Source organism: Prinia subflava, chromosome 31, assembly GCF_021018805.1.
Source record: "Prinia subflava isolate CZ2003 ecotype Zambia chromosome 31, Cam_Psub_1.2, whole genome shotgun sequence".
In the NCBI taxonomy this organism is placed as follows: domain Eukaryota; kingdom Metazoa; phylum Chordata; class Aves; order Passeriformes; family Cisticolidae; genus Prinia; species Prinia subflava.
The window spans coordinates 566,316-589,218 of NC_086277.1; the positions used below are offsets into that span (position 1 = coordinate 566,316).

General features: G+C 58.1%; 2 long non-coding RNA genes and 2 pseudogenes across 2 annotated transcripts; 2 read left to right on the forward strand and 2 right to left on the reverse strand.

The window, feature by feature from the left end:
* Nucleotides 1–1,232: 1,232 nt before the first annotated feature.
* On the reverse strand, nucleotides 1,233–1,870 carry LOC134562913 (uncharacterized). The gene is made up of 3 exons (XR_010083285.1): nucleotides 1,785–1,870; nucleotides 1,396–1,417; nucleotides 1,233–1,306 (listed from the first exon to the last, which is right to left on the reverse strand). It is a non-coding gene; the product is annotated as an uncharacterized LOC134562913 (long non-coding RNA).
* A 6,725-nt stretch (nucleotides 1,871–8,595) lies between these two features.
* On the forward strand, nucleotides 8,596–12,132 carry LOC134562771 (Fc receptor-like protein 4; annotated as a pseudogene).
* A 45-nt stretch (nucleotides 12,133–12,177) lies between these two features.
* LOC134562772 (Fc receptor-like protein 5) lies at nucleotides 12,178–19,390 on the forward strand (annotated as a pseudogene).
* A 2,589-nt stretch (nucleotides 19,391–21,979) lies between these two features.
* On the reverse strand, nucleotides 21,980–22,900 carry LOC134562912 (uncharacterized). The gene is made up of 3 exons (XR_010083284.1): nucleotides 22,762–22,900; nucleotides 22,596–22,682; nucleotides 21,980–22,018 (listed from the first exon to the last, which is right to left on the reverse strand). It is a non-coding gene; the product is annotated as an uncharacterized LOC134562912 (long non-coding RNA).
* Between the last annotated feature and the right edge of the window lie 3 nt (nucleotides 22,901–22,903).

The following is a 22,903-nucleotide window of genomic DNA, read 5'->3' on the forward strand; positions in this document are numbered from 1 at the left end:
GGGCACCTTCCCTCCAGAGTATTATAACTTCAAAAATACGGGGATTTCAGGCAGAGATATGGGGAAAAGGAATAACAGTTCTTTACTAGAATATGTTATAACAAGACAAACAAATGACAGCACCGCCAGCAACAACAAACCAAAGCACAAACCCAGGCCCAGCCCTGTCTCAGCCGCAGGCTCTTCCCCTCCGGTGCAGTTCCGGGCATGGCCGCAGGGGCGCTGGGGGCTCCCGGCCGGGCAGGGGCGGGTGCGATGATTCCCCCGTGGCTGCAGGGGGGCGCTGTGGCGCGGGCTCGGCCGTCTCTCTCCATGGTTAGCGGAGACTCCGCCAGTGGGAGAGAGAGAGAAGCTTCCTTCCCTCCCTGACAGGGTGTGGGCAGCGGGGAACGGGGCCACTGCGGATGGCAAAACGGGCTGCAGCAGGAACCCTGGGAGTGGCAGCTGGAACGGCAGGGGGAGGCACAGCCCAGGGTGTCTTCATTATCTCTCACTTCTTTCCCAGCTCTGCAGGGCGTCCCCAGCAGAGCAGGACATGTGGCAGACTGGGTGGGTGAGAGGGCCCCAGACCCTTTGTACCATTTCTCTGGTCCAACCACCGTCCAAAATGTACTTTTTATTTACAAAATCTTACCAGTTCTTACTACCCATGTTAACATGTCATTTCTACTCTAAACCAGTCCTTGAGATCCAACTCAGCAGAAAATGGGGGAAGAGAACAAGAACAAGGAGGACAGGAACACTCCCCAATTCCTCCATCTTACCTCTTCAAACCCATACACTAAAAATCCCAGATTTTACATTCACACTCTGTGATAAACTAACAACTACTCATTTCAAATTCTCTTAGGTTGTGATTCTTCATACAATGTGGGCATTCACTCCCATGGACAGTGATCAGAGGCAGTGTCCTCCTGGGCTCTGTGTGAGGCTGGCTGAGCCCCATGTACAGATCCCAGACCCCCTGTCCGGTCTCCAAACCCTCCAGGGCGGCCAGAGGGATGTCCTGGACTCTGACATCCCAAGTGTCACGGCGCAATCTCGTAGATGTCACTGGGCTCCCGCGGTCGTCCGTGGGGTCCCGGGGAGCTCCGCGTAGGCCACCTGGGGTTCCTGGGGGGACAGTGACACGGGGGGGGCCCTGCAAGAGACACCAGTTGGGGGGACCAAGGTGGGGGGTGACACCGGTGGTGACGTGTCACTGTCCCCCCAGACCTGAACTCACGTCGTGCCTGTTTGGTGCTCACAACGGGGGTGTACAGAACCTCCCCCTCCTCTGGGGGGGGCTGGGGGCTCCGGGGGGGCCCTGAGGGGATAAAGGGGATGTGTGGGACGGGATGGAGAGTTGTGGGGTGAGGGGTAAAAGGGGGGCCACAGCTGGAGCCCCCCACTCACCTTTCCTGGTGCTTCCTGGAGGCTGCAGAGGAAGAGGGGAGAGGTCACTGTGGGGTCCTCTCAGGATTCCTGAACGCCCATGGCACCCTCAATTGCCATGAGGACCCCCAAGCATCCCTGAAGCACCCCAGAATCATTCCCCAGTGCCTCGAACCAACTCAGCCTCAAGGATGCAAAGCCTGGCAGGGAGAGAGACCCTCCAAATTCCCCCAGGACCCCTGAAAGAACCCCCAGCATCCCTGCAGGAGGTTGCAGCATCTTCCTAAACCATACAGAAGCCCCTGCCAGCATCATAGTTCTGGGGCTTTGGTTGCCTCCCTGTCACTCCCCAACATTGTGGGGCTTCCTACAGCTCCCCGGGACCCCCTGTCCCCCTCATTGTCACCCACCCAGGTGGTGCCACCAGTGCCAGGTCACGATGACAGCCACAAGCAGGACCAGGAATAAAAGGGACCCACCAACCCCTGTGGCCACTGCAAGAAACAGAGAAGGAAACATCAGGATCCTCCATCACCCCAGGGGGTCCTGCACTCCCTGGTGACCCCCTGTGACCCCACCTGTGTTCCAGTGTCCTTGTGGTGTCACCTCCAGGGCCAGCTCTGGGCTGAGTGTCCGGAACACGCGGGTACCCATCCTGTCCCAGCTGGTTGGTGGCCACGCACTGGTAGGTGCCTGAATGTCCCACAGTGACATCCCCAAGCTCCAGGATGGGACCCCGGGCCACCTCCTGCCCATTGTGCAGCCAGGTGAAGGTGACAGGGGCTGAGCCCACCTGCACGGAGCAGTGCAGGGTCACGGGGTCACCTGTGTGCACCTGGTGTGACAGAGGACCAGGGGTGATGGTGGCATTGGCCACGGGCACTGTGGGGACACAGAAGGGGCTGGCACCAGGCGAGATGGAATGGGGGTGGTGTGGGTGGGGGTCACCCCCAGCCCGAGGGTCCCGCTCACCCAGGACGGTACATTCAGGGGGACACTCTTGGCCACTCTGTCCCCATCGCTATCGGCAGTGATGGTGGCCATTGACATTGTCCCCAATGTCCCAAATCTCCAGGTGGGGGATGGTGACCAGCATTGCCCCCGAGCTCCCCCGGTGCCAGGTGAAGGACAGGGGACCTGTCCCTGCATGCACCGCGCAGCTCAGCACCAGGTGGTCCCCCAGTACCACCTGTCCCTCAGGGGGCTGTGCTGACAGGGACACCCCTGAGGGCGGGGATCCCTGCAGGAGAGGGGCCATAGGTGGGATGGGGCAACCAGGAGGGGTGGGAGACAAGGGAGGGGAAGGAGGGGAGGGGAGGGCAGAGGACCCCAGTGAGCAAAAGTGGACCCCTGGGAGCCAAATTTGGATCTGGGGACAATGAGAGAGACCCCAGGGAAAGGTGGAGAGAGCCAGGCAGGGATTGGGGGTCCACACCAGAGACTGAGGAGACTCAGGGAATGATGTGGGGTTTAGAGAGGGGTGGGTGGACCCAGGGAGGGAAGGGAGACTAGAGGGTGGAGCAAGGACATTGGAAGGGGTTTGGAATGCCAGGGAGGGATGGGGAGAGAGAGAGAGGGATGAGGGATCTGGAGAGGGGACTGGGCAGGCATGGGGGAAACCAAGAGGGACTTGGGAAATTTGGGGTGACTCAGGGAGGGGTAAAGGAGGGATGAAGGATGCAGGCAGTGGTGGGGAAACCCTTGGAGGATTTCAGGATTGCCTGTCCCATCCCTCACTCCACTGTGCATTGTCACTGTCACCAGCTCTGACTCCCTCCACGTGGAATTGCAGCCTCCACCCAGCCCCTGCAGTGGTAGCGGCCGCTGTGGTGCTGCTGCAGGGGGGACAGAGACAGCTCAGTCCCATTACGGGGCTCCCCCAGATCCTTCTCCTCATGGTAGAAGCGCACGCTGGTGAGTGATTTGTTCTTCCAGCTGCGGGCAGCGCAGTGTCACCGTGTCCCCCTCCAGCAGTGCCCGTGCCGGAACCTGCAGCACCAACGGGGCTGGGGGACAGAGGGGTCCCGTCACAACAGGGCCATCTGGAGGGTCCTGGTGGCCACAGGGAGGCACCAGGGGCTACTAACTCCAAGGGAGGAGTCCCCCATCCCCCCACACTGGGATGCTCTGGGCTGTCCCCACGTGCAGGGGAGGGGCTCTGGTCACATCAGAAGCCATGGTGGTGACCTGCTGAGCGAAACCCACCAAGAGCCCTCGGGGCCCCACAGGCGCAACGCTGGGGACACCCAAACTCTCCTCACCATTTAGGATTCTTACGGGGGGGCTGCGCCCGGTGCCAGGTCTGTCACATGTGTAGGTGCCACTCTCTGTGACGATGAGATGATTGGAAGCCTCCTGCCACCACACCTGCCCGTCCCTGTACCAGGTGGTGGCACCGGTGGTCCCCAAGCCCTGGCAGGTCAGTGTCACCCGGTCCCACAGCACTGCTGGTGTCCAGGGGGGCTCCACCAGGAGCTGGGTGGTCTGGGCGCCTGCGGGTGACAGGGGACACCAGCCTGCCTGGGCCACCACGGGGCTGGGGAGAGCGAGGGCAGGGACACGGCATCCCCGAGGACTCACCAGTGAGGCCGAGGATCTGAGCTGGAAGGGAGAAGGGACAGGGCTGAGTGGGAGTGGCCCTGCAGGGACAGCAGCACCAGGGCTCAGGTTGTGACACTGTCCCCAAAATTTCCCTTTAGGGACACCAGAGTGGCACGAATATCTCAGGGGACTGGCACATCATGGCCACTCCATGCTCAGGCAGGACATGGGGACAGTGGCGGGCACCCCAGAAATGGGGATGCCACAACCACCCCGTGCTGGCACAGGTCACCTCCACCAGCTCCCAGGCCTCTGTCCCCATGGCCAATCCGCATGGCACTTGTCCCTTTCTCCCTGTCCCTGCATCCCTTTCCCCTGTCCCTGTCACCACAGCTGCAGCTGTCCCGTGATGTCTCCCCAAATCCCTATCCCTCATTACTGTCTCCCCCTCCCTGTCCCCCAAAGCCACCCCTACAGCCCTGGTCACCTCCATGAAGTGGCTCTGCTGGCCTTGGAGAACTCAGGGGGACCCCCCCCAGCCTCCCTGTGCCCCCCTCCCCATGCCTCTCTTCCCCACCACGGCCAATCCCTGGGGTGTCCAGGCATGTGCCCGGGGCACTCACCCCACAGGAGCAGTGCCACCTTCCCAGCCATCCCCGTGTCCCCGGCCATCCAGGCTGGCTGTCACTTGCTGCCAGGAGCTGTTTGTCCCCAGCGTGGCGGCTCTTCAGCCAGGGCGGAAGGAAGCGAGGTCAGGTCCCTTCCTCAAGTTTAGGTGACACCTGATGGGGGCAGGGTGGCCACAAGCTGGGGACGGGCTGTATACAGGGTAGGACAGGCTGGGGAAAAGGCTGGATGGCACATGGTGGGACATGGGGTTCGCAGGAGTTGGGAGCTGAGGGGTGTTTGGGGAGCCAGGGATGGGTTGTCCAGGGAATGGTGGGTCCTAAGGATGGGATGCCAGGGGGATGGGGGGTCCTGGGAGAAGAGGCCTTGTAGGGGATGGAATGAGTGGGAGAAGGGTCCTTAGGAACGGGTTCTGGGCCATGGAGATCCTGGGGAGTGCCAGTCCTGGGACTGGGGGCCAGGGAGGGGGCACATTAAGGAATGGGGGCCTCATGGTTGAGGTCAGAGGGGAATGGGGATGCCAGGGTGGGCAGTGGCTGGGTGGGCCCCTGGGTCACAGCTCCTTCCCTGGGTGCCTCAGATTTTGGGATGAGCCAGGGCCCAGAGCTGCCCCCTGAGGTGCTCGTGGCCTGCTGATCCCCCAGGCAGATTGCGAGGTGCTCTGGGTCTGTATGCTGCCATCCCCCTGGGGCTTTTTCCTCTCTTCATTTTAATCTCCTTCCTTTTATCCCTCAATTTCCCAACCCCCAGTTCATGCCTTGATGATCCTGGAGAGTTCCTGAGCAGGGAAGTGTTTGGGGGAACCCGAGGGTGAGGGAAGAAGGGGTGAGGGATCTGCTGGGTTGGGATGCTGTGGGGGATGGGGGTGCCTGGTTGGCCCCCAACACTTTCATTTTCTCTCTGCCACAGCAGAAGGAAGAGCCATTTGTTCTGAGTGTCACGGGGGGGGGGGGGGGGGGGGGGGAGAAGGTTCTGTCCTAGGGGGACACATTCTGAGGGTCCTGGCCAGCGGGATGACAGAATTGGGTGGGTCCAGACTTCTCCAGTCACACTCAACCCCTGCAGGGTCTGAGCCAGCAACAGCAGCTGGAGAATGGAGCCACAGGCAGGAAGGAGCTCCCCAAATCCTCATCCTGGAAGCCACTGGCCATCCAAGTGTGGGGCCTAGCCACGGCCCAGCCCCACTGCACAGGGATGGGCATTGGCCAGCCCTGCTCTGGCCATCCCCAGTGGGCAGCCAGCACCTGAGGGTCCCCCCTGCCCCCTTGGTTTGCATTGTGCCAGCTTTAGAGCTGCTGCAGAGGTGAGAATTTTGTGGGGGAAAAAGGCCTGCCTGTGGCTTGCTCAGCCCTGCAAGAAGCACAAAAGCCAATGGCAGCCCAAGCAGTGGCTCTGGGAGGGCCTTTGATGGTTTGGAGAGCAGGGCTGGCTGGAAACCGCCCCTGCAGGGGCAGCTGTGAGGGAAGCAGCCCGGAAATGCAGCAAGTGATCAGTTTGTCCCTCTCAGCAAGGGGCTGAGAGAGCCCCAGAAGTGCTGCAAGTCCCACACCCATCTGCTCCACAACCTGACCGGGACCCTCCTTCTTGAACAAAACCTGCAGCCCTTTGGAACCTCATGGGAATAAGTTTTTGGGGTTTGCACAGGGACACTAGAAGGGAGGGAAAAGTGTGGAAATATTGAGCAGGGGCTCCACACGTGGGTCTGGGGAGCAGGGGTGTCCCAGCAGGAGCAGTGAGTGCCCAGGCAGGGGAATTCAGGGCATTTCCCAGGGAAGCACAACCTGAGGGACACACGGGCATTTCCATGGATCCCTGTGCACTGAGATCCAAGGATCCCTGTGCACCCAAGATCCAAGGATGGACTGAGCTTCTCCCCTTTTGGGAGCAGAACCCATGGGGGGTAAATCAAGTTTCAGGGTAGGAATGAGAAAAAAGGGAAGAGTTCCTAAATGTGGCCCAGCCAAAGCCTTCCCCATGGGCTGGGTTGAGCCCAGCAGGCAGGGAACAATGCCATGGACCTGCTGGACACTCAGGAGATTCCACAGTCGGTGTCAGCCACAAGCAAACCTGCTGTGGGATGCACCCATGGCTCCCAAAGGGAAGCAAAAAGTCTCATTTCCCTGTGATTTGTTTGTGTTTTATTGTGAGTGATTTGTTGGGAGAGCAATGATTAAAAGGATTCTATCATCCAGACCACCTTATTGCCAGTTTGATTTTTTCTGAGTTTATTTTTATTGTGAAAAAATGGGAAAAGATTTTTCACCTTTATTTCATGGATGTGAAATTTTGTCTCAGCCAATTGAGCATCAGGGAATCCAACCAAATTTTGCCTGGCATTTACTGTCATCAGGGCAAGATTGTTTCAGGTGCCCCATCCCTGAATCCCCCTAGACATGGAGACCCCAATTCCCCTGTGTCTCGGTTTGAGGGGGAGGTGAATTTTTCAGGGAACTGTGCGCAAACCAATCGATAGTCAGGTTTGAATGCTGGCATTTTTTTGTGGCCACTGAGCGGTTGGACACGCCTCCGAGGACACAAGGAGTTAAAAGCAAGGACTCTCAGAATGTCTATCTCTTTTGGGTTCTGGTTTCAGCAGGGAAACATCTCCTCTCCCGTGCTCAGCTTTAGGGTGAGTGGGGGAGGGGAGCCACGTGGCCGGGCTGAGGAGAACCATGCGGCCGAACTGAAGTAAGCTGGGGCCCTGGCAGGGGGAAGAGACTGGACAGAAGTGGAGCTGAGCTGGCCCCATCCAGGATGGAGGGGTGGAAAACTGTGGAGGTGCCTTCCGTGTAGTCCGTCCCCCCCCCCGCCCTCCGGGGGAAGATGCCCAGCCGCGTGGGAGTTGCCAAGCCTGGGAGTGCCTGAGCCTGCACCCTGCCGGGAGCCAGAAACTGTTTACCCTTTCTTGGCAGAAGGAAACTTTTCCCAGACATTGATTCTCATGGCTAGTGGCTTCAGAAGAGAGACGGAAACAGCTTGGGACTGAGATGATAAAAGAAGATGAAAAGAATCCCAGATGGGCAGGATTGAAGAAGAGTAGCTTTTTGAGCTGGACTTTTCTTGCATAATGTTAGCCATAGACTGAACTTGAGTCTCTTGTGAACATAAACTGTATTTTGGGGTGGATGTGGCCGGCTCAACTTGCTGCAGTGGAGCAAACAGAGAAGAGAGGGGGAGGGTGTGGTGGCGTCCTCTGCCCTCAGGGGAAACCTGCTCATGGAACCCTCGGCCCCAGGGGAAAGATGGGGAGAGCTCAGCATGCAAGCATCCTTAAAAAAGCCCTATATGCAGTTTTGGCCCATGGACAGTGGTGAGAGCACTGGACATGGAAAAGAGCGTGTCACCACGGCAACTTTCTCTGGGCAGTGCCACGGGTGACATAGAAGCACATAAGGGGTGGACCCGTGTTTTCTGAGGAGCAGTCTGTGATGCGAGAGAGGCTCCTCTCTCCCTTGCTGAATTGAAGATTAGGTTTTTTGAGTGGTGATTGTTTGATTTAAAACCCAAGGGCTTGGTTTATGGAGAGTAACGTGTAGGGGATGGAAATTAGGGGAGGAGAAGAAATGTTCTGGGAAGGTTTCATTTCGGTTTTGTGTGTGTGTTCAGAGTTTTCCTTTCTATTTCTGTTCCTATGTAATGTAATAAAGTTTTGTTCTCTGTTTTCAAGTTTTAGGCTTGCTCTGCTCTGTTCTTGACCACATCTCACAGTAGCTCATTAGGAAAAACATACACTCATGGGTGCATTAACATCTGGTCAGTGCTAACCCATGACACCCTGGACCCCCATTCTAGTGGACACACATCCTTGGTTCCCCAGGACCCCCGAGGCCCCCCACTCCTGGGAACACCATTCCCCAATGATCCCCCAGACTGTCCCCTAATGTCCCCAGCCTGTCCCCTACTGTGTCTCCACCTTTCCCCCACCCTGCCCCCACCAAGGGCCACCTACATGTGGGGACGAGCTGTGACCTTTCTTCCTTCCTCTGCATCCAAAGAGCCACGGTGAGCCACAGCAGTGAGTGACAGCCAGCCTGGATGGCCGGGGACACAGGGATGGCCGGGAAGGTGGCACTGCTCCTGTGGGGTGAGTGCCCCGGGCACGGGCCTGACACTCCGGGGATGGGCCGTGGTGGGGCAGAGGGTGGTGGGGAGGGGGTACAGGGGGGCTGCAGAGTCCCCTGAGGTCCCCAAGGCCAGCAGAGGCAGTGCATTGAGGTGACCAGAGTCATGGGGTGGCTTTGGGGACAGGAGAGGGGGGACAATAATGAGGGATAGGGATTTGGGGAGGCATCACGGGACTGCTGCTGCTGTGGAGAAAGGGACAGGGACACAGGGTTGCAGGGACAGGGACAAAGTTACAAGTGCCATGGGGATCGGCCACGGGGAGAGAGGCCTTGGGGCTGGTGGGGGTGACCTGTGCCAGTACAAGGTGATTGTGGCGTCCCCATTTCTGGGGTGTCCGCACTGTCCCCATGTCCTGCCTGAGCATGGAGTGGCCACAATGTTCCAGTCCCTGAGATATTCGTGCCACTCTGGTGTGCCCAAAGGGAAATTTTGGGGACAAAGCCACAGCCTGAGCCCCGGGTGCTGCTGTACCTGCGGTGCCACCCCCACCCAGCCCTGTCCCTTCTCCCTTCCAGCCCAGACCCTTGGCCTTGCTGGTGAGTCCTCGTGGGATGCCGTGTCCTTGCCCTGCTGTCCCCGGGCCCGTGGTGGCCCAGGCAGGCTGGTGTCCCCTGTCACCCACAGGTGCCCAGACCACCCAGCTCCTGGTGGATCCCCCCTGGATGCCAGCAGTGCTGTGGGACTGGGTGACACTGACCTGTTGGGGCTGGGGGACCGGCAGTGCCACCACATGGTACAAGGATGGGAAGCACTGGTGGCAGGAGGGACCCGATCACCTCATTGTCATAGTGAGTGGCAACTACACGTGTGAGAGACCTGGCACCGGGCTCAGCACCCCCGTGAGAGTCTTATATGGTGAGGGGGGTTGAGTGACTCCAACCTGGGACCCCTGGGGTCCCCAAGGGCTCTGGGTGGGCTTCGCTCCATGGGTCACCCCCTGGTTACACCACAGCCTGTCCCCTGCATACAGGGACATCCCAGAGCACCCCAGATTACGGGGACTCCTCCCTTGCAGTGGGTGGCCCCTGGTGCCTCCCGGGGCCACCAGGACCCTCCAGACGCCCCTGGTGTGACCGGACCCCTCTGTCCCCCAGACTGGCTGATGCTGCAGGTGCCGGTGCGGGCACTGCTGGAGGGGCACACGGTGACACTGCACTGCCGCAGCTGGAAGAACAAACAGATCACCAGTGTGAGCTTCTACCATGTGGAGAAGATTCTGGGGGAGCCCCATGATGGGACCAAGCTGTCTCTGTCCCCCCTGCAGCTGCACCACAGTGGCCGCTACCGCTGCAGGGGCTGGGTGGGGGATGCAATTCCACAGTGGAGAGAGTCAGAGCTGGTGACAGTGACAGTGCACAGTGAGTGAGAGATGGGGACCGGCAACCCTGACACCCTCCAAGGGTTTCCCCACCACTGCCTGCATCCTTCATCCCTCCCTGTACTCCTCCCTGGGTCACCCCAAATTTCCCAAGTCCCTTTTGGTTTCCCCATGACTGCCCAGTCCCCTCTCCAGATCCCTCATCCCTCTCTCTGTCCTCCCAACCCTCCCTGGCATTCCAAACCCCTTCCAATGTCTCCATGCTACCTTCTGGTCTCCCTTCCCTCCCTGGGTCCAACCACTCTCTAAACCCCACATCATTCCCTGAGTCTCCTCAGACTTTCGTGTGCCTGCCTGGCTCTCTCCACCTTTCCCTGGGGTCTCTCCATTGTCCCCAGGTCCCAATTTACCTCCCAGGGTCCACTTCTGCTCACTGGGGTCCTCTGCCCTCCCATCCTCTCCTTGCCCTCCTTTGTTCCCCACCTGTCCTGGGTGCCCCATCCCACCTGTGGCCCCTCTCCTGCAGGGATCCCGCCCTCGGGGGTGTCCCTGTAAGCACAGCCCCCCGGGGGAAAGGTGGCACTGGGGGACCGCCTGGTGCTGAGCTGCGCGGTGGCCACAGGGACAGGTCCCCTGTCCTTCACCTGGAACTGGGGGGACTCGGGGACACTGCTGGGCACTGGCCCCCACCTGGAGCTGAGGCACGTTGGGGACAGTGACAGCGGCCACTATCACTGCCGGGTCAGTGATGGGGACAGCATGGCCGAGAGTGTCTCCCTGCATGTCACCGTCCTGGGTGAGCGGGACACTCGGGCTGGGGGTGACTCCACCCATGGCACCCCCATCCCACCTTGCCCGGTGCCAGCCCTGTCTGTGTCCCTGCAGTGCCCTTGGCCAATGCCACCATCACCCCTGGTCCTCTGTCACACCAGGTGCACACAGGTGACCCCATGACCCTGCGCTGCTCGGTGCCGGTGGGCTCAGCCCCTGTCACCTTCACCTGGCTGCACAACGGGCAGGAGGTGGCCCGGGATCACATCCTGGAGCTTGGGGATGTCACTATGGGACATTTGGGCACGTACCAGTGCGTGGCCACCAACCAGCTGGGACAGGACGGGCACCGCGTGTTCCGGGCACTCAGCCCTGAGCTGGCCCTGGAGGTGACCCCTGGCTCACCCTGGGTCACAGGTGGTGTCACATGGGGTCCCTGGGGTGTTCAGGACCTCCGGAGTTCAGAGTGACCCCATTATGTCCCCCTCTGTCCTCAGCAGTGGCTGTGAATATGGGCAGGACCCTCCTGTTCCTGGTGCTGCTCCTGGCTGTCATTTGAGGCTGTCACTGCTGGAACCACTGGGATGGGTGACAATGGGAAGTTTGGGAGTCCTTAAGGAAGGAGAAGCCCCCAGAGTGGGGGCAGAGCCTAGGCAGCTCTCAGGGCCCCTTAGCTGGGGGAAACTGAGCCCACAGTGTCCTCGGCTGGGGGTCCTGGGGGATTTGGAAGGAATTTGTAGGGTCTTGGTTGGTCTCCAGGGAAATCTCTGGGTGAGCTTTGAGAAACTTTGGAGTGGCACTTGAGCTCCAGGATGGTTTGGGGAACTCTTGGAGGGCCGTGCAGGGATGTTGGGGGATCTTTCTGGTATCTTGGGGTTGTTTGAGGACTGCCCCTCCCTGCCAGGCTTGGGGTTCAGGGGTTCAGAGGGTTGGGGACACCAAGAGGTTTTGGGGCACTATGGTGGTGCAGAAGTTCTTGGGGTTCAGGTGTTCTTGGAGTTTCTGGGGGGAATCATGGGTCCAGTGGGGATTTGAAGGTCCTGTGGGTGGTTGGAGCTGCCGAGGCCAGAGAAAGGGTCACGGATCCCAGGGTCTCCACAGTCAACCCCTCCGCTTTCCCTTGCAGCAGCCAGGAAGCTCTAGGACAGGTGAGTGGGGGCCTCCAGCTGGGACTCCCCTTTTCCTCTCACCAGACAACCCTTGGACCCCCCTTATCCCCACAGGACTCCCCCAGAGGAGGGGGCCATGCTGGACCCCCACATCGTGGGCACCGAGCAGGCAGGGGTGAGTACAGGGGGGGACAGGGACACGTCACCCATGGGTATCACCCCTCACCCAGGTCCCCAAAACCGGTGTCACTTCCACAGCTACCATAGCTGTCCCCTAACCCTGCCCCACCTTGGGATCTTCAAGAGACCAACATGGAGCTGCCGGGACCCTGTGAGGGATAGCAGGACCCAAGCAACATCTACGAGAATGTGCTGTGACACTGGGGGCACTGGGGGCACTGGGGTGCGTCGATTCCCCTCAGGGGTCCCTACTTCGTCTTCACAGCACCCCACGGGGCTCCTCATTCCCTCACCCAGTGCAGGGCACACACATGACCCTTTTCCCTCTTACTGTATCCAAAATGCAGCTTTTTGATTAAACTGTATGGGAAACAAATCTCACTCTTTAAAAGTTTTCAGTGTTTAAAAAGGGATAAAGGGGACAGCAGACACCTTGCTGAGCGCTTGGCAACTGCCAGAGGCACACGGTTATCTATAACAATTCTTCTTATGAACCTTTTGATTGTATTGGTGAAGTACATATTTGTTATAAACGCCAGGACAAATTTATTGCCAAATTCAATAGTTTGGTTTATTAACATCCAAATTACAAAATTTAGAATCAAATTATAACAATTTCAAACAATAAAAACAAAACAATACGAACCCCACAAACAGCGAAACTTACTTGACAGAAGTTCTCCCGGGAAAAGTTGAGCCAAGGGTGACCCCAGAGACACAGGACCTGGCAGCCGGTGTCTCTAGCTGGGTTCACGAATTTGCCATGTTCGAGGCTCGGTTTTTATACTCTTTATTCTGCCTCTGGCAATATTTCCCCATACTTCCCTTTGTTTCTTGGTTAGTTATTGAAACCCAAATTCGTCTCTGGTCAGATTGAAAAAGAGCTCCCCTCCCAAGTCCATGTGTTAATATTCAGTTTTTATGGATCCTTATAGTTGATGAATGTTCGAGATATGGGTGATATTGCTTGATGGTCTGTGAAGGTGGCTCCCGAGGTGTGAGTTGCTGATACAGGCTCATCTCAACAGGTCCCCTCCCAATACTTGAGAAGGCTGCAAAGTCTTTTGTTCCCTTCTGAATGGAGACGCCTGATTTTCAGGGTGGTCAGTTTCACCATCTGCTGCAGAAACCTCCTGAAACATAGACTTTTACCTGATATAAATTTATACAGCTTTATACTTTTCCAGTTTATCATAAGAACATGAATTAATCATCTCACGTTTTTCACAATATTCTAGGAGATTATACATATTCAAACATTCTTTCCAGTTTATGTGTTCTGGGAATTCTTTTGTGTGGTTTGACCCTTGACTCGTTTTCTTAAAGTTCACACCTGTGCTGAATTTACCACCTTGGGCCACTGCCTGGGAGAACCGTTGTGCCCTCTGCAGGCCTGGGACAACGGTGACTCTTTCTTTGCACAGATGAACTTGCAAAGCACTAATCCTCTCTTGAGTGAGACGAAAGGACAGAGAGGAAACAATATTACAGGAAACTAATTTGCAAAAGCCATGTAATAGCAAAAGCCAATGACTACATAGTTATTTTTACCATGGGGAAGGTGTATTGAAGGGTTTTTTTGATGTCTCCTTATTCTGCCCTGATTTTGTCAGCAATACCTTCAATTCATATCTCGAATTGCGATACTGTTTTGCCCATGACAGGATTTGATGAGTGATCTCCCCTGGTCCTTGTCTCACCCTAGGAACCCTTTGTTGAAATTTCTCTCCTCATCCAGGGGCGGAGGGCAGTGAGAGAGAGGCTTTGGTGGGTGCAGGCATCCGACCACAGTCCATCCACAGCAAGGCAGGAAGGAGGAGGAGGGTCCGGGTCAGGTTGTGGAGCAGATGGGTGTGGGATTTGCAGCACTTCTGGGGCTCTCTCAGCCCCTTGCTGAGAGGGACAAACTGATCCCTTGCTGCATTTCCGGGCTGCTTCCCTCACAGCTGCCCCTGCAGGGGTGGTTTCCAGTCAGCCCTGCTCTGCAAACCATCAAAGGCCCTCCCAGAGCCACTGCTTGGGCTGCCATTGGCTTTTGTGCTTCTTGCAGGGCTGAGCAAGCCACAGGCAGGCCTTTTTCCCCCACACAATTCTCACCTCTGCAGCAGCTCTAAAGCTGCCACAATCCAAGCCAAGGGGGCAGGGGGCAACCTCAGGTGCTGGCTGTCCCCTGGGGCTGGCCAGAGCAGGGCTGGCCAATGCCCATCCCTGTGCAGTGGGGCTGGGCCCCACACTTGGATGGCCAGTGGCTTCCAGGAGGAGGAGTTGGGGAGCTCCTTCTTGCCTGGGGCTCCGTTCCCCAGCTGCTCTTGCTGGCTCAGACCCTGCAGGGGACGAGTGAGAATGGAAAAGCCTGGACCCACTCAGTTTTGCCATCCCTCTGGCCAGGACCCCTCAAAATGTGCCCCCCTAGGACAGAACCTGCCCCCCCGTGTGACACTCAGCACAAATGGCCTCTTCCTTCTGCTGTGGCAGAGAAAAATTGAAAGTGTTGGGGGCCAGCCAGGCACCCCCATCCCCCACAGCATCCCAACCCAGCAGATCCCTCACCCCTTCTTCCCCCATCCTAGGGTTCCCCCAACCTGTTCTGTGCTAAAGAGCTCTCCAGGATCATCAAGGCACAAACTAGGGCATTGGGAAAATGAGGGATAAAAGGAAGGAGATTAAAATGAAGAGAGGAAAAAGCCCCAGGGGGATGGCGGCATACAGACCCAGAGCCCCTCGGAATCTGCCTGGGGGGATCAGCAGGCCACGAGCACCTCAGGGGGCAGCTCTGGGCCCTGGCTCATCCCAAAATCTGAGGCACCCAGGGAAGGAGCTGTGACCCAGGGGCCCACCCAGCCACTGCCCACCCTGGCATCCCCATTCCCCTCTGACCTCAACCATGAGGCCCCCATTCCTTATGTGCCCCCTCCCTGGCCCCCAGTCCCAGGACTGGCACTCCCCAGGATCTCCATGGCCCAGAACCCGTTCCTAAGGACCCTTCTCCCACTCATTCCATCCCCTACAAAGCCTCTTCTCCCAGGGCCGTGATTCTCCCATGATGCCCATTTACCCAGGGACCCCATCCCCAGGTCTGCCCCTTCCCCTCGACACCCATCCCTGGCTCCCCAAACACCCTGAGCCCCCCACTCCTGAGAACCCCATGTCCCCCATGTGCCACCCAGCCATGTCCTCAGCCTGTCCCCACGCTGCCCACAGCCTGTCCCCAGCTTGTGGCCACCCTGCCCCCACCAAGGGCCAGATACGCTTGAGGATGAGACCTGACCTCGCTTCCTTCCTCTTTGGCTGAGGAGCCGCAACCAATAGGGGAGCAACTCCTGGCAGCAAGTGACAGCCAGCCTGGATGGCCAGGGACACAGGGAAGGCCGGGAAGGTGGCACTGCTCCTGTGGGGAGAGTGCCCCGGGCATGGGCTTGACACCCCGGGGATCGGCCCTGGTGATGTAGAGCGCAGTGGGGAGGGGGCACAGGGGGCCTGTGGGGTCCCCTGAGGTCCCCAAGGCCTGCAAAGCAATTGCATGGAGGTGACCAGAGTCATGGGGTGGCTTTGGGGACAGGAGAGAGGGGACAATAAAGGGGGATTTGGGGAGGCATCACATCACAGGACTGCTGCAGCTGTGGTGACAGGGACAGGAGCACAGGGATGCAGGGACAGGGACAAAGTGCCATGTGGATTGGCCATGGGGACAGAGGTCTTTGGGCTGGTGGGGGTGACCTGTGCCAGCACGGGGTGGTTGTGGCGTCCCCATTTCTGGGGTCCCCGCAGTGTCCCCATGTCATGCTGTCCCTGCAGGGCCAGCCCCACCCAGCCCTGTCCCTTCTCCCTTCCAGCCCAGACCCTCAGCCTCGCTGGTGAGTCCTCGGGGGATGCCGTGTCCCTGCCCCACTGTCCCCAGCCCTGTGGTGGCTCTGGCAAGCTGGTGTCCCCTGTCATCCGCAGGTGCCCAGACCACCCAGCTCCTGGTGGAGCTCCCCTGGATGCCAGCAGTTCTGTGGGACCCGGTGACACTGACCTGCCAGGGCTGGGGGACTGCCGGTGCCACCACCTGGTACAGGGATTGGCAGCACTAGTGGCAGGAGGGACCCAGCCCCTTCACTGTCACCGAGAGCGGCACATACATGTGTGACAGACCTGGCACCGGGTTGAGCCCGCCCGAAGAGTCTTAAGTAGTGAGGGGAGTTGAGTGACTCCAACCTGGCACCTGTGGGACTCTGAGGCCTCTGGGTGGTTTTGCTCCATGGGTCACCCCGAGGTGTGACCAGAGCCCATCCTCTGCAAATGGGGACATCCCAGAGCATCCCAGATCAAGGGGACTCCTCCCTTGCAGTGGGTGGCTCCTGGTGCCTTCCAGGGCCACCAGGTCCCTCCAGATGCCCCTGGTGTGACGGGACCTCTCTGTCCCCCAGACTGGTTGGTGCTGCAGGTGCCAGCACGGGCACTGCTGGAGGGGGACACGGTGACACTGCGCTGCCGCAGCTGGAAGAACAAATCACACACCAGTGTGCACTTCTACCATGCGGAGAAGGACCTGGGGGAGCCCCCTGATGGGACTGAGCTGTCTCTGTCCCCCTTGCAGCTGCACCACAGCAGCCGCTACCGCTGCAGGGACAGGATAGAGGCCCTAATGCCACAGTGGAGAGAGTTGGAGCTGGTGACAGTGACAGTGCACAGTGAGTGAGAGATGGGGACAGGCAACCCCAACATCATCTGAGGGTTTCCCCACCACTGCCTGCATCCTTCATCTCTCCTTTTACCCCAACCTGGGTCACCCCAAATTTCCCAAGTCCCTCTTGGTTTCCCCCATGACTGCCTGGTCCCCTCTCCAGATCCCTCATCCCTCTCTCTGTCTCCTCATCCCTCCCTGGCATTCCACACCCCTTCCAATGTCCTTGCTCCACCCTCTGGTCTCCCTTCCCTCTCTGGGTCCACCCACCCATCTCTAAACCCCACATCATTCCCTGAGTCTCCTCTGTCTCTTGTGTGGTCCTCCATCCCTGCCTGGCTCTCTCCACCTTTCCATGGGGTCTCTCCATTGTCCCCAGATCCCAATTTGCCTCCCAGGGTCTACTTCTGCTCACTGGGGTCCTCTGTGCTCCCCTCCAATCCCCCTCCTTCTCTTCCTGTGTCCCTCATCTGTCCTGGGTGCCCCATCCCACCTGTGTCCCCTTGCAGGGATCCTGCTCTCAGGTGTGTGCCTGTGTCCTAGTTTAGGACAAATTAGGGGAAAAATCTCCAAAGGAGCCCCTTAAAGGAAACAAACCTCCACAACTCCTCCCCCCACCCCCCACCACCGGGTTCGGGAGGAATTTCCTTGGAGGAAAAGTGGAAAAAACTTGTTTATTAAGAAACAACAAAAAACCACTCCCCAACACAAGAAAAAACAGCCTGAGATGACAACAAATGTTTTCACCAGTCCAAGAGAGGGTGAGCAGTCTCTGCTGGGGAGGGTGCCAAAGCTTCTCTCAGGTGCAGACTCTGGGCAGGGGGGGGCGTCCCTTGACGTTCCCCGATCAGGGCCCGAAGCAGGTCTGATGTCTTCAGGGAAGGGGAGTAAGGAAAGAAGGGGAAAAACAAAAGCAGAAAAATGGCAAAAAAGCAAGCAAAAAGCAAAAAGCAAGAGAGCAAAGCCAGCAAAGCAGCCTAAAGCCAGCAGCAAGCAAGCCAAAGACAAGCAGCCAGGGGAAGGGCCCGGCTATAGACAAAACAAACTGAGAACATGGGAACAGAAACACACGATTGGGATACAAAGCATGAAAATGTCCTGTCACCCCAGGACAGCCTGTCAGCACAGCCCCCAGGGGCAGAGGTGGCACTGGGGGACTGCCTGGTGCTGAGCTGCACGGTGGCAACAGGGACAGGTCCCCTGTCCTTCACCTGGCACCGGGGAGGCTCGAAGACACTGCTGGGCACCAGCCCCCACCTGGAGCTGTGGGACATTGGATACAGTGACAGCAGCCACTATCACTGCCAGGTCAGCAATGGGGAGAGGGTGGCTGAGAGTGTCCCCCTGAATGTCACCGTCCTGGGTGAGTGGGACCCTCGGGCCGGGGGTGACCCCACCCATGGCATCCTCCAGGACACCCTCATTGCCCTGTGCCTCTCTCTCTTGCTGGGTGACAGCGCCTGCCCCCGTCCTCAGCCCTGTCTGTGTCCCTGCACTGCCTGTGGCCAATGCCACCATCACCCCCGGTCCCCCGGCACACCACGTGCGCACAGGTGACCCCATGACCCTGCGCTGCTCGGTGCAGGCAGGATCAGCCCCTGTCACCTTCACCTGACTGCACAACAGGCAGGAGGTGGCCCGGGGTCTGGACCTGGAGCTTGGGGACATCGATGTGACACATTCGGGCACCTACCAGTGCGTGGCCACCAACCAGCTGGGACAGGACGGGCACCACGTGTTCCGGGCACTCAGCCCCGAGCTGGCCCTGGAGGTGACACTGCAGGGACACTGGAACACAGGTGGGGTCACAGGGGGTCACCAGGGAGTGCAGGACCCCTGGGGTGATGGGGGATCCTGATGTTTCCCTCTCTGTTCCTTGCAGTGGCTGCAGGGGTTGGTGGATCCCTTTTGTTCCTTGTCCTGCTTGTGGCTGTCATTGTGGCCTAGTACTTGTGGCACCACCTGGGTGGGTGACAGTGGAGGGGACGGGGATCCCGGGGAGCCTTAGGAAGCCCCACAATGTTGGGGAGTGACAGGGAGGCAACCAAAGCCCAAGAATTGTGATGTTGGCAGGGGATCCTGTACAGATGGGGGAGGTGCTGGAGCCTCCTGCAAGGATTTTGGGGGTTCTTTCAGGGGTCCTGGGGGAATTTAGGGTGTCTCTCTCCCTGCCAGGCTTTGGGTCCTTGAGGCTGAGTTGGTTCGAGGCACTGGGGAATGAATTCTGGGGTGCTTCAGGGATGCTTGGGGGTCCTCATTGGAATTGAGGGTGCCATGGGCGTTCATGAATCCTGAGAGGACCCCACAGTGACCTCTCCCCTCTTTCCTCTGCAGGCTCCAGGAAGCACCAGGAAAGGTGAGTGGGGGGCTCCAGCTGTGGCCCCCCATTTACCCCCACCCCACAACTCTCCATCCCCTCCCACACATCCCCTTTATCCCCTCAGGGCCCCCCCGGAGCCCCCACTCCCCCAGAGGAGGGGGAGGTTCTGTACATCCACGTCGTGAGCACCAAACAGGCACGGCGTGAGTTCAGTGCTGGGGGGACAGTGACACGTCACCACTGGCGTCACCCCTCCACCTTGGTCCCGCCAACTGGTGTCTCTTGCAGGGCCCCCCCGTGTCACTGTCCCCCAGGAACCCCAGGTGGCCTACGCGGAGCTGCCAGGACCCCACGGGTGACCGCGGGAACTCAGTTACATCTACGAGATTGCGCCATGACACTTGGGATGTCGGAGTCCAGGACATCCCTCTGGCAGCCCTGGAGGGTTTGGAGACCAGACAGGGGGGTCTGGGATCTGTACAAGGGGCTCAGCCAGCCTCACACAGAACCCATGAGGACACTGCCTCTGATCCCTGTCCATGGGAGTGAATGCCCAAAGTGTATGAAGAATCACAACCCAAGAGAATTTGAAATGAGTAGTAGTTAGTTTAACACAGAGTGTGAATGTAGAATCTAGGATTTTTAGTGTATGGGTTTGAAGAGGCGAGATGGAGGCGTGTAGAAGTAGATAAGTTTTGTGGCGCAGTTAGAAATTAAGTTAAGGTGTGTGCATGCTTCAGCTAGGACAGTTAGAATAGAAACACAGTAGCTGCCTTAAGCTAAGATTGTTTGCATTCTTTCTCATGCTGAATGCCAGTAGAAATGAACCTGCAACTGTAAATTATCTGACACTGTATAAAACCAGCCATTTCAGGAATAAACGGGGAGAACGTATTTTGTAACCACATTGGTCATATCGTACGTTGCTCTCTTCCAGCACCATATAGAGACCCTGGTTTCAGAGTGTGAATGTAGAACCTAGGATTTTCAGCATATGGGTTTGAAGAGGCTAGAGGGAGGAATTGGGGAGTGGTCCCGTCCTCCTTGTTCTTGTTCTTTTCCCCATTTTCTGCTGAGTTGGATCACAAGGATTGATTTAGAGCAGAAATGACATGTTAACATAGGTAGTAAGTATTGGTAAGATTTTGTAAATAAAAAGAAGGTTGAGGAGGGTGGTTAGACCAGAGAAATGGAACAAAGGGTCTGGGACCCTCTGACCCACCCAGTCTGCCGCGTGTCCTGCTCTGCTGGGAAAGAAGTGAGAGATAATGAAGACACCCTTGGCTGTGCCTCCCCCGCCGTTCCAGCTGCCACTCCCAGGGTTCCTGCTGCAGCCCGTTTTGCCATCCGCAGTGGCTCCGTTCCCCGCTGCCCCCATCCCGTCAGGGAGGGAAGGAAGCTTCTCTCTCTCTCCCGCTGGCGGAGTCTCCATTAACCACGGAGAGAGACGGCCGAGCCCGCGCCACAGCGCCCCCTGCAGCCGCGGGGGAATCATCGCACCCGCCCTGCCCGGCTGGGAGCCCCCAGCGCCCCTGCCGGCCGTACCCGGAACTGCACCGGAGGGGAAGAGCCTGCGGCCGAGACAGGGCTGGGCCTGGGTTTGTGCTTTGGTTTGTTGTTGCTGGTGGTGTTGTTGTTTGTTTGTCTTGTTTTACATATTCTAGTAAAGAACTGTTATTCTTCTTCCCATATCTCTACCTGAAATCCCCGTAATTTTGAAGTTATAATACTTTAGAGGGAATGTGGTCATATTTTCCATTCCAAGAGAGGTTCCAGCCTTCCTTGGCAGACACCTTTCAAGCAGGATACCATCCCTTTGGCAGCAGAGGGCACGGCACAGTTTGTCTTGACATGGAGCAGCATCCAGAGCTCCTGGAACTGACTGGAATCTCAGCCCCACCATGTGCCATGGGCTCATTCTGGCTGCCCCGGAAAAGTGGAAGGCTCCGAAACACCCACAGGGCCTTGATGACATCACTGTGTGGGGAACATGGCAGAGTAGGATTTTGGGACAGGGGAGAAGAGAATCCAGAGCCCCTTGAAGGCCACTTTGGTCATCAGAGCAAGGAAGGTCCAGGGCCTTCACAGGTTCCTCTGGTAGAGGAAACATGCTGGGGAAAGGGTCCAAGGTTTGTTCCTTTTTGGGGGCTTTCCATGGAAATTGTTCCTTTTGTGGCCCTTTGGATTCTGAACCTCGTTGCTGTTGCTGTTGATTTTGTTCTCTCATTGCTGTTTACAGGAAATTGTTCCTCTCTCAGCCATTTGGGATCTTTGCCTTATGTGCCTCCACTGCCAGCGGCTGGGGCAGCAGACCCTGATTTTTAGTGACAATCCAGAATTGGAGAATCCCATTCCTAAAGCCCAACAGAGCTGAACAAAGAAACTCCATTTCTGCCAGTTTAACCAAAAAGCTGCATTTTGGGCCAAAAACCAGGGAAATGGGCCCTGTGCCCCCTGGCACTGGGAGGAGGGATGGGGGTGTACTGGGAGCACTGGGGAGGCAAAAGGGCAGCACTGGGTGCCCTCTGCAGCCCCCCCAACTCGTGATCATCACCCTGGGCAGTATGGATGACCACAGGAGCCATGGGGTGGGGGCTCTGAGTGTCCACCAGTGTCCCCCAGTGTCACAGCATGTTCTCATAGATGTCACTGGTGTCCTGCCCATGTGGTCCTGGCAGCTCCCTTTCAGTCACCTGTGAGTCCTTAGGGGGAACAGCATGGGGCGACCCTGTAAGAAACATTGGATCTGGGGATCTGAATTGGGGTGACACCTGTGGGTGACATGTCCATGTCCCCACCCACCCCCATACTCACCCCCTGCCCACTCAGTGCCCATGAGGTGGGTGTCCAGCACCTCCCCCTCCTCCAGGGGAGCCAGGGGCTCTGGGGGGGCCCTGCGGGCACAAGGGGCTGTGGGAGGGGTATTTGGGGAGGGGGGAAAGTCATGGCTGGAGCCTCCAACTCACCTGCCTGGGATTTCTTGGCAGCTGAAAGAAAAAGGGGAGGGGGTGATCACGGGGTCCCCTGGGCACCCAACCCCACCTGGGAGCTTTAAATGCCCACTGGACCCCTGAGCCTCCACCAGACACCAATTTCTACTGGACCCCCAGGCCTCCTGCTCCCAAAAACCACCCCGAGGACCCCCAGAACTCTTGAGACACCCAGGCACTCCCCTGAACCCCCCAGGACCCTGAATTGCCATGGAAACCCCGATTCTTCTCAGGGCCCCTGAGCACCCCTTGAGCACCCAGGAACCCCAAGAATGGAATGCAAGGAACCCTCCAAACTCCTTCAGGGTCCCTGATGATCTCTCAACATCCCTGCAAAACTCTCCAACACCTCCCTACAGCCCCCAGGAGCTCCCAGTGACATCCCAGTATTCCTCAAGGACCTTTCTGGGACACGCCAGGACCGTCCAAAATGCCCCCAAACCTGTGAGCACCCCAAGAAAAGGTCCCTGGGGGCTCAGCTTCCCCCAGGTAAGGGGCTTTGGGTGATGCCCCCCCCATCTGGGAGCTTCCCCCCACTTCTTGTAGGACCTCGTCTACCCCCATTGTCACCCACCCAGGTGATGCCACCAGTGACAGCCCCCGATGACAGCCACGAGAAGGACCAGGAACAGGAGGGTCCTGCCACCATTCACGGCCACTGCTGAGGACAGAGGGGGACACAGCAGGGTCATGACTCACCTCAGGAGTGCTGCACCCCCCATGACCCCCTGTGACCTCACCTGTACCCCAGTGTCCCCATGATGTCACCTCCAGGGCCAGCTCAGGGCTGAGTGCCCGGAACACGCGGTGCCCGTCCTGTCCCAGCTGGTTGGTGGCCACGCACTGGTACGTGCCCAAATGTCCCGCAGTGACGTTCCCAAA